Genomic DNA, 8,492 nt, shown 5'->3' on the forward strand with positions numbered 1-8,492 from the left:
AGTTCTGAGCAGCTCGGAGCAGAAGAGGGAAGTGAAACTGAGCTGTGACGGGGAAGTTGGTTTCATGGCTGCTGTTGCTCCGGGCGGGCGGAGCTTAGAGTCAACAGGGGGGGGGGGTGAAGTCTCACAGGCTCAGCTGTGACAGGTGTGTCAGCTGGTGACAACACTGGACAGGAAACTGTAGTGTATTATCCACCTGAACTTTTTGCTTTAACATCATGTATTATGTTCTTCTTTGTATGTGTGCCCTTTTTGGAATTAATAATAATAAGTTTATTTGAAAACAGGGACAGTGCACACTAATAACATCACTGTAAATGCGCCAGAATTAGCCAAGAGGCTATTTTTCATCTGTAGTCCCCAGACGGATGTTAAAAAGTCACTTGAAGGAAAGTGTGAGTTGGTGCTCTGTTTCATGACATGTTTTGCTTAGAAGTAAATGAATGGAAGGCAGATGTTATAAGAGAGAAAGACGCACATACATTTATAGTCAGATATATAAAGATGTTCCATAAGGTGTTTAGTAACAGTGATAGATGAGACAGAGAAGAGTGACCCTTGTGAAATGTATCCTGGGAGAATGTGTGTCCTGTTAATCACAGTATTCCTGTGAGAGTCTTAACTAAGTTGATTAGCTTCGTCTGGAGGATGGATGTAAAGTCGTAAAATGACATAGGCTAGATCCTGCCTCATGTTCATGGACATAGAATATGAACTGTGTATGTTAAACAGATATAGAATTGATTAGATAGATATTAGAAATCATATAAAGCTAGGGGCGGTGTTTAGCTCAGTTGGTAGAGCACCCGCCCCCTTTGTAGAGGCTATAGTCCTCACTGCAGGCGGCCCTGGTTCGAGTCCTCAACTGTCCTATCTAATAAAGGCATGAAAAAGCCAAAAAATATACTTAAAAAAAAAAAAAGAAAGAATATAAAGCTATGGTTTTGAGTCATAGAGAGAGAGAGATCTCACATTGGCACCAGAGATGCTCCAGGATTTGGCATTTTTTGTACACTGTTCTTTTTCTTGTTAATAAACTCCTTTTTTGAACACAAGTGAAGACGTGTCGCCTTCTTTTCATCAACACATCAATATACCACATAGACTGTAAAAAAAAATGGACGTAGACTTCCGGTCTGAAAAGTGAAGCCTATGCGGAAGTGACTTTACGTGCAATCCCAGCCGCATCCTGCAGGGGGTGGCTGCAGAAAGCCCTGGTTCCAATCCACTCCCATTCATTTTCAATCATGAAATACTCGCTCAATAATTTTTTTTCTCAACTTATAACGGTCTAAACAGCTAAAGCAGGGGTACTCAAATACATTTGTCGAAGGGCCAGAATTTTTCTTAACAGACACCTTGGGGGCCGCACATCCAAATAGGCCTAGATTGAAATTAAATTAACCTTTTTCGTCTAATAATTTAAATATTTTTATTTTACTTGTAAGCACATCATTTTTATTTATACACTTCATGGTGTTTTGTATGATATAAAATGAAAAATCTTGACATTATCATATCATCATTTACATATCATGCTGGAGCTTTACACTGCTGACTTGTATCCTCAGACATGCCCTGTGATTTTCAACTTAAATATGACCTGACCATCACAGGACATGTCTGACTCTGTTCTGAGGATACAAGTCATTGGTCCTGAAATGTGTGTTTCTCTTCTATAATACACATTCTACATCTCGGAGGCGACGTCTTTCCACATACGGGCTTCCTTCACCTTTCAAACGAGGCAGAGCTCAGTGGGAAACAGTAGGAGACACAGGCCGAGGGAACCGGGACACAACACCGGGGGAGAAGCAGGTCGTGCAGCTGTGCGCCGCAGACGTGCACGGAAAAACAATATGCATCTCATCAAATGCGCGCGGCTACGGCTTTTGAGTTGTGCGCGTGCATGACGCGCGGCTACATTGAATGGGTTTGAGCGCGCGCAAAAGACGCTTCATCTGAACGGCCCCCATGCATGATGCACACACAGTTGAACCAAGACGGCGGTGAAAATCACCCACGGTCTCTGCAGACAGGCAGGGAAAACCCTGCAGTCCAGCCCGCTCCCCAAACACTCGCGCATGGTGATTTGGGTTCGTCGGCGTTTCTGTATCCCAGTGCAGGACCTCACAGGCACACACAAACGGAGCGACGTGTTTCCATGTCCCAGCGCTTTGACTTACAGGCGCACGGAGCCCGAGAAATACAGTATACAGTAATATGTAAACTAGTAGAACTCAGTCGCGGGTCTGATTGGATGGTTCGGCGGGCCGGATGCGGCCCGCGGGCCGCCTATTGAGTACCGCTGAGCTAAAGTTTATCATCCTTAAATATGACCTGGTGGTCCTTCTGAAAAAAAATCTATAATTATTTAGATATTAGTCCTTCCTGGTTGGTATAACTGACCAATCACCTTCCAGCACGGAATATGATTGACAGCCTGATGACTGAGACGTCACAGGTCAGACACAGTGGATCAGACACCGAGGATTAACACCGGAGGGGACCTCCCGTCGTTTGTGTATTGTGTTCAGTCAGTTTTAATTTAATTTCTGATATTTTGTCGATATGTGTGGATGATAGACAGCACAGGTGCAGTGCTGGCAGTTAATTAATTTCAGCCAGTTTTCGTTTCACCTTGTCCGACGGTGCTAACAGACCCGGAGGGAGCTGATATCACGGTTCGGTGAGTATTTTTTTCTTTTTCTGAACGCATAAAAATTATATTTAATTTGTTGTATATTCCAGAAGACCACTGATTACTTTCCTGTGTGTTCTGACTGGAGAACATGAGACTGTCACCGTCCAAGACAAGTTAATTTATAGTTAATGTGAATAATCGAGTCACACGGCTAACGTTAGCTCACTGTTAGCTCGCCGTTAGCTCCGTGTTAGCCATGCTAACCGTTAGCTCGTCTCCGACTTTTACCGGACCGGGATAAATCCGGTTTAATATTTAACGACCACGGCGTCATGTTGGCAGAACAGTGATCGGTAGGATCGGTCTACAAGCTGCAAAGCCCCCAGGTTTATCCATCAACTTGTTATCTTGCTGTCATACTGTGTGGGGGCTTGTCATTTACTGCTGTAAATTCACACACAAAAGTCTTAAATTGAAGCAGACAGTCCTGCACCTCTCAACAATGTTTTAATCTAAGTTCTTGTGTTTTACTGTGATTCTAAGGAGCCACTGTGAGAGCTGAGTGACCGGTGCCAACAGAAGGAGGACATCATGTGAAGTTGTGGAGCTGTGATGATGATGCAACCAGAAAACCTCTGATGAGAGAACAGACCAACTGTTTGTTTATTATTCCATGTCCACATTTGACCTCACACTTTTTAGGATGAACTTAAAATTGACAGTGAAGATTTGGAAGCAGCTATTTTCATAGTCCAGTTAATACAAATGTTTTATTCAGTTGATGATTGTTATCATTGAAAATGTAATAATAAAGAAAGTTACTGTGATTAAATTGTAGTATTTCTTTTACATATTTAACATAACCTCATGGTCAATGTAATGTGACACTTTGGTGAATTATTGTTTTCAGTATCATAGATTAGTTGACAAGACACATCAGGAAAGCACAAGCTCTGATATTCATCTCTGGATGCTTTATTATTTCAAGGAGGGTAACAAGATTAAACATTTGTATTTTTCTTGTGTGTAGTGAAAGCATACATAGAAATAGTCCTGGAAAGTTTTTTCCTGAATTTATTATTGATTACAGCAGTGTGTCGTGGTGTAATGTTACTGTAAAGGCCCATTAAAAATCAGTAAAGCAAATCTTAGTAAATAAATTAATTTCATGTTTAAACTGCACTAGTAATTTAAGCATTTCACAGCATTGAAAACGTTTTATGAGCTGTGAATGATGTAAAGGTGAGCCATACTGTCAAAAGACAAGCTTGTATTGTATTAGCTGAATTTCCAGTACATCATCATGTTGGTAACCTGCAAAAAATATGTGCATATATATATAATAGGAATGTAAAATAATAGCTAATAGCTGGGTGAATGCTGTAACGTGGTCGACCGGTCGGAGCTCCAGCAGCCGATCATCGGTGATGCAGGTGAGGTAACATCAAGTCCAGGAGCCGTCACCCACCAGTCTCAGTCCATGACAGTTAATGTGTCGCAGCCTCACAGTTTGAGACAGAAACTAGTCTCTGGGTTCTGTAAAACAATTTAAAACAATATCAAAATACGTTTGACAGCTTTACATTAGCTTATAATGCTAACATCGGCTACAATAACGTGACACATTACTCCTCATGGGATCTTATGTAGGCTAGTTCAAACATGGACATGTATTTAATAAGCTTCTGAGATTACTTTCACCGTTAAATATGAAGTTTACCTCGAGTTGTAGATGCTAACGGTGTTAGCAGCGTAGCCGCTCGGCAGTTAGCCGGTGTTGCTGGGTAAACTAGCAGCCTCGGAGACACGGGTCCGACCCGCCCCTCGACCTCCTTAGCTCCGCCCCCTCGTCCAAATATGGTTTCTTCTGGCTCCAAAAATCAAAAATGGCGGCGCCCTGAAAGCCAATCTCCAGGCTTCACAAACGGCCCTTCACAAACCAATGGGTGACGTCACGGAGGGTTGCCACTTGATATACCACAAAACCCTTCAAAATAAGAGCAGGGATCAGGGAACCATGACATTTATTTTGAAATCTGAAGGAAGTGAGTTTGTAAAGACGGAGGAGAAACACTGAGATGAAGATGATGAATGTGACAGAATCACACACAGTAACACTCACACACAAACACACTCCCACATGGTCTAGCGGTCAGGATTCCTGGTTTTCACCCAGGCGACCCGGGTTCGACTCCCGGTGTGGGAATCAACCTTTAACTGAACAGAACCAGAGGAACCGACCGGCGCCGTCGGACTTATCGTAGTCTGTGACATCATCAGTGGGTGTGTCTTATTCTAGACTGTGACATCATCAGTGGGCGTGTCTTATTCTAGTTCTATGACATCATCAGTGGTCGTGTCTTATCCTAGTTGTGTCGAGACGGAGCAGGAAGGAGGAGGAGGAAAATCATCTGCAGTGGTCTGGTGAAGAAACTAAATGTTTGGAGGAGATTTGGACAAAGACTGAATTTACAGAAAAGATAGAAAGCAGAACAAGAAAGAACAAGATGGATTAATTTAATAAAGTAAAGACTTGATGGTGGAGGCTGAGTTCTATATGTCTGGATCTGGACTTGCGGTTGACGTTAGAAAAGAACAGTCCAACTGTTTCACTTGTATTTAATTTGAGACAGGACTTATTTCGCCATGCTGCGACACCATCCAGTGCCTGAGTGAGCATTTCTGCAGCCTGTTGTTTTGAGCTGCCATGAGCATATCACTGTGTTATCAGCATAAAGCTGCATCTCAACTTCAGGGCATCCAGAGGGCAAATCATTGATATATAGACTGAACAAGAGTGGTCCTAAGATGGATCCTTGTGGAACACCAGTAGGGCGGTTTAGAGCATCAGAAAAGTGGTTGTAAACCTTCACATGTTGAATTCTGTTGTGCAAATATGACTTTATCCACTCAACGGAAGGGCTTCATCTGAGAAGTTAAATGAAGAGAGTTTGGAAACGAGCTCTTTATGATTCACTGTATCGAATGCTTTTCTCAGGTCGAGGAATCCATCCCCAACAGCACCCCCCCGGCCCTGCCGTGGACGAGCAGTGTGGAGGAATATTAAATATTCGGCGGCACGATGGCACAGTGGTTAGCACTGTTGCCTCACAGCAAGAAGGTCCTGGGTTCGAATCCCCGGCCGCCCAGGTCCTTTCTGTGTGGAGTTTGCATGTTCTCCCCGTGTCTGCGTGGGTTTCCTCCGGGTGCTCCGGTTTCCCCCACCACTAAAAACATGTCACCAGCTGTCACCGCGGCTGCCCACTGCTCCTCAGGGATGGGTTAAATGCAGAGAAAGAATTTCACTGTACTAGCTGTATATGTGACAAATAAAGTATCTTTACCTTTAAATGGAATTGTGTAGTTTTATGGACCTTTTTGTGTTGGGCCCTATTACTCTCATATAAAGTTTTGGTTGGACTACGAACCGGCCTGCCAGATGCACTTTGAGGAATAAAAAACTACTCCGGAGTATTCATCAGCATGAGGGGGAAGCAGTAATGACGGAACTTCTTTTTCTTTTTGGTGAACTATTCCTTTAAGAGCTCATTGATTTATTTATCAGTGAATTTCATTTAATGTTGTTTTGTTGTGAAAGCTCCAGTGATGTCATTACATCAGTGATGACATCACTGTGACCTCAGATCCACACCGGAGCTACTGGTGTGTGTGTGTGTGTTCTTGTTCTTACTACCTTGTGAGGACCGTTATGAGTTTTTCACCAACAGAGTGGGGACCTGTTTTATAAGTGAGGACATTTTGGCCTTCGGTCCTCGGTCCTGAGTGTGTGTGTGTGTGTGTGTGTGTTCCCGCCCCCTTGTGGTCACACACTGAAACAACAGGTCACTTTAAAAAGTTTTATTACATCAGTTTTTTTTATTGTTTTTTTTTACAATCAAGAAAATCTAGTAAAAGTCAAACTGTTGCTTGTAAAGAAACCAACAGGTGTCGGGTATAAAAGGCACTTTAACTTTAACTTTAACTTTAACTTACATCCTCCATAAAATAACTCTCTTCTCTTTGTACAGATATTTACAGACAGACACACGGCACGACGTCATCTGCTGTTGCCACGGTGACGACGACGATGATAAAGATGATGATGATGATGATGAAGATTCAATCACTAGACATAATCCATCGGAGCCCTTTGACCGGTGTCGTCATGACGATGAAGCTCGTTAACTACAGAAACTAAACGACGGCGTTTTTGTTTGTTTGTTAGTTCAGTAAAAACAGGAAGTAAAGGACAACGACAACAACAACAACACAACTCAGGTGACTTCCTGTGTCGGAGGAAACGGACGGAATGAAGAGACGCACACACACACACCAACATGGAGCAGAAGACGACGTTGGATCTTCATCATCACTTCAGACCTGGAGACTTAACAACAAACTTCATAAAAGAGGAAACTGGTTGTGTTTTTTTGAAAGGAAGTCCATTTTACAGACCTACAAAATAAAAGTCCTGATGTTTTGGTTTAAAGGGATAGTTCAACATTTAGTCAAATTGTCCCATTGCCATAATCCCTATAGTCATAGCAGTAGGTTCGTTACCTTTAATTGTTGGTGCAAGCTGTTTTTAGAACGGCGGAGCAGAGCCGTGAGCTGCTCAGAGCTACGCTACGGAGGCTCATTATGGGATTTCTTGGTTTCCCTCATCATCAAACTCATCAAATACACAATCCAACAACTCCACAACGCTCTGGTGGACAAGTTGTGAGCTGCACATTCACCACGCTATGAGAAAATAACACAACGTTACCACACAGAGTTGTTTTAGAGGGAAATACAGAGACTGTTGATGAAAAACTGTCCCTGAAGGCAACGTGCATCAGTGGTTTTACATGAATTTCCCTCTAAAACAACTCTGTGTGGTAACGTTGTGTTATTATCTCATAGCGTGGTGAATGTGCAGCTCACAACTTGTCCACCAGAGCGTTGTGGAGTTGTTGGATTGTGTATTTGATGAGTTTGATGATGAGGGAAACCAAGAAATCCCATAATGAGCCTCCGTAGCGTAGCTCTGAGCAGCTCACGGCTCTGCTCCGCCGTTCTAAAAATAGCTTGCACCGACAATTAAAGGTAACGAACCTACTGCTATGACTATAGGGATTATGGCAATGGGCCAGTTTGCCAAAATGTTGAACTATCCCTTTAACCTTCCTCTCGTGTTTGGGTCGTGACACATTATCACAAGTATCACATCAATGTGTTTATTGCATCACGGCTTTTTGACTTAGTCAGGAACCGCGATTTAAACAAAATAAAACAAACTTTTTTTTCTCCACAGAATTCTAAAATGCTCTGGTTAAAACTCTGGACTCGTATCTGTATCATATCAGACCTGGACGATGAGAATATTCACAGACTCTGGTTAAAACGATGACATTGTGTTGTTAGGGCTGCGATATACTCGCTGCTTGATCAAACGTACGCGTACACGTCACGTCGCGTCTGTGCCGGTCTGTGCATATACTTGTTGCAGCTCTACACAGCCAAAACGCACAATACCGGTGGTCTTGGTTTGACTCCCTGATGAAGGCTTGATGCCGAAACGCGTCGTAGTCATTTTAAACATGTCATTGTGACAAGACCAGATTAAAGCTATCAGTAAGCGATCCGGTGGTTTTGTCTAACTTCCTGTCAGCAGATGGAGTTAGCAGCCCCCGCCCTCGTCATGGATCTATTGGTCCTCGTCCCTACGTCACCACATTCAGGCGCATCCCTTGGCTGCACACACAGAGAGGACTGCCCCTTTATGCCGTTCTCTCTCCTCATTGGATAAAGGTTGTAGGATACAAGGAAAGTTTTCTCCTGGGCTCAGAGCAGAGCAGAGTGACTG

At 43.1% G+C, this 8,492-nt stretch overlaps 1 non-coding gene across 1 annotated transcript; it reads left to right on the forward strand.

The window, feature by feature from the left end:
• The first annotated feature begins 4,778 nt into the window (after positions 1-4,778).
• trnae-uuc (transfer RNA glutamic acid (anticodon UUC)) lies at positions 4,779-4,850 on the forward strand. The gene has a single exon. It is a non-coding gene; the product is annotated as a tRNA-Glu (tRNA).
• Positions 4,851-8,492: the final 3,642 nt, after the last annotated feature.

This window comes from Trachurus japonicus, chromosome 6, assembly GCF_045865225.1.
Source record: "Trachurus japonicus isolate A0001 chromosome 6, Traja_1.0".
NCBI lineage: Eukaryota > Metazoa > Chordata > Actinopteri > Carangiformes > Carangidae > Trachurus > Trachurus japonicus.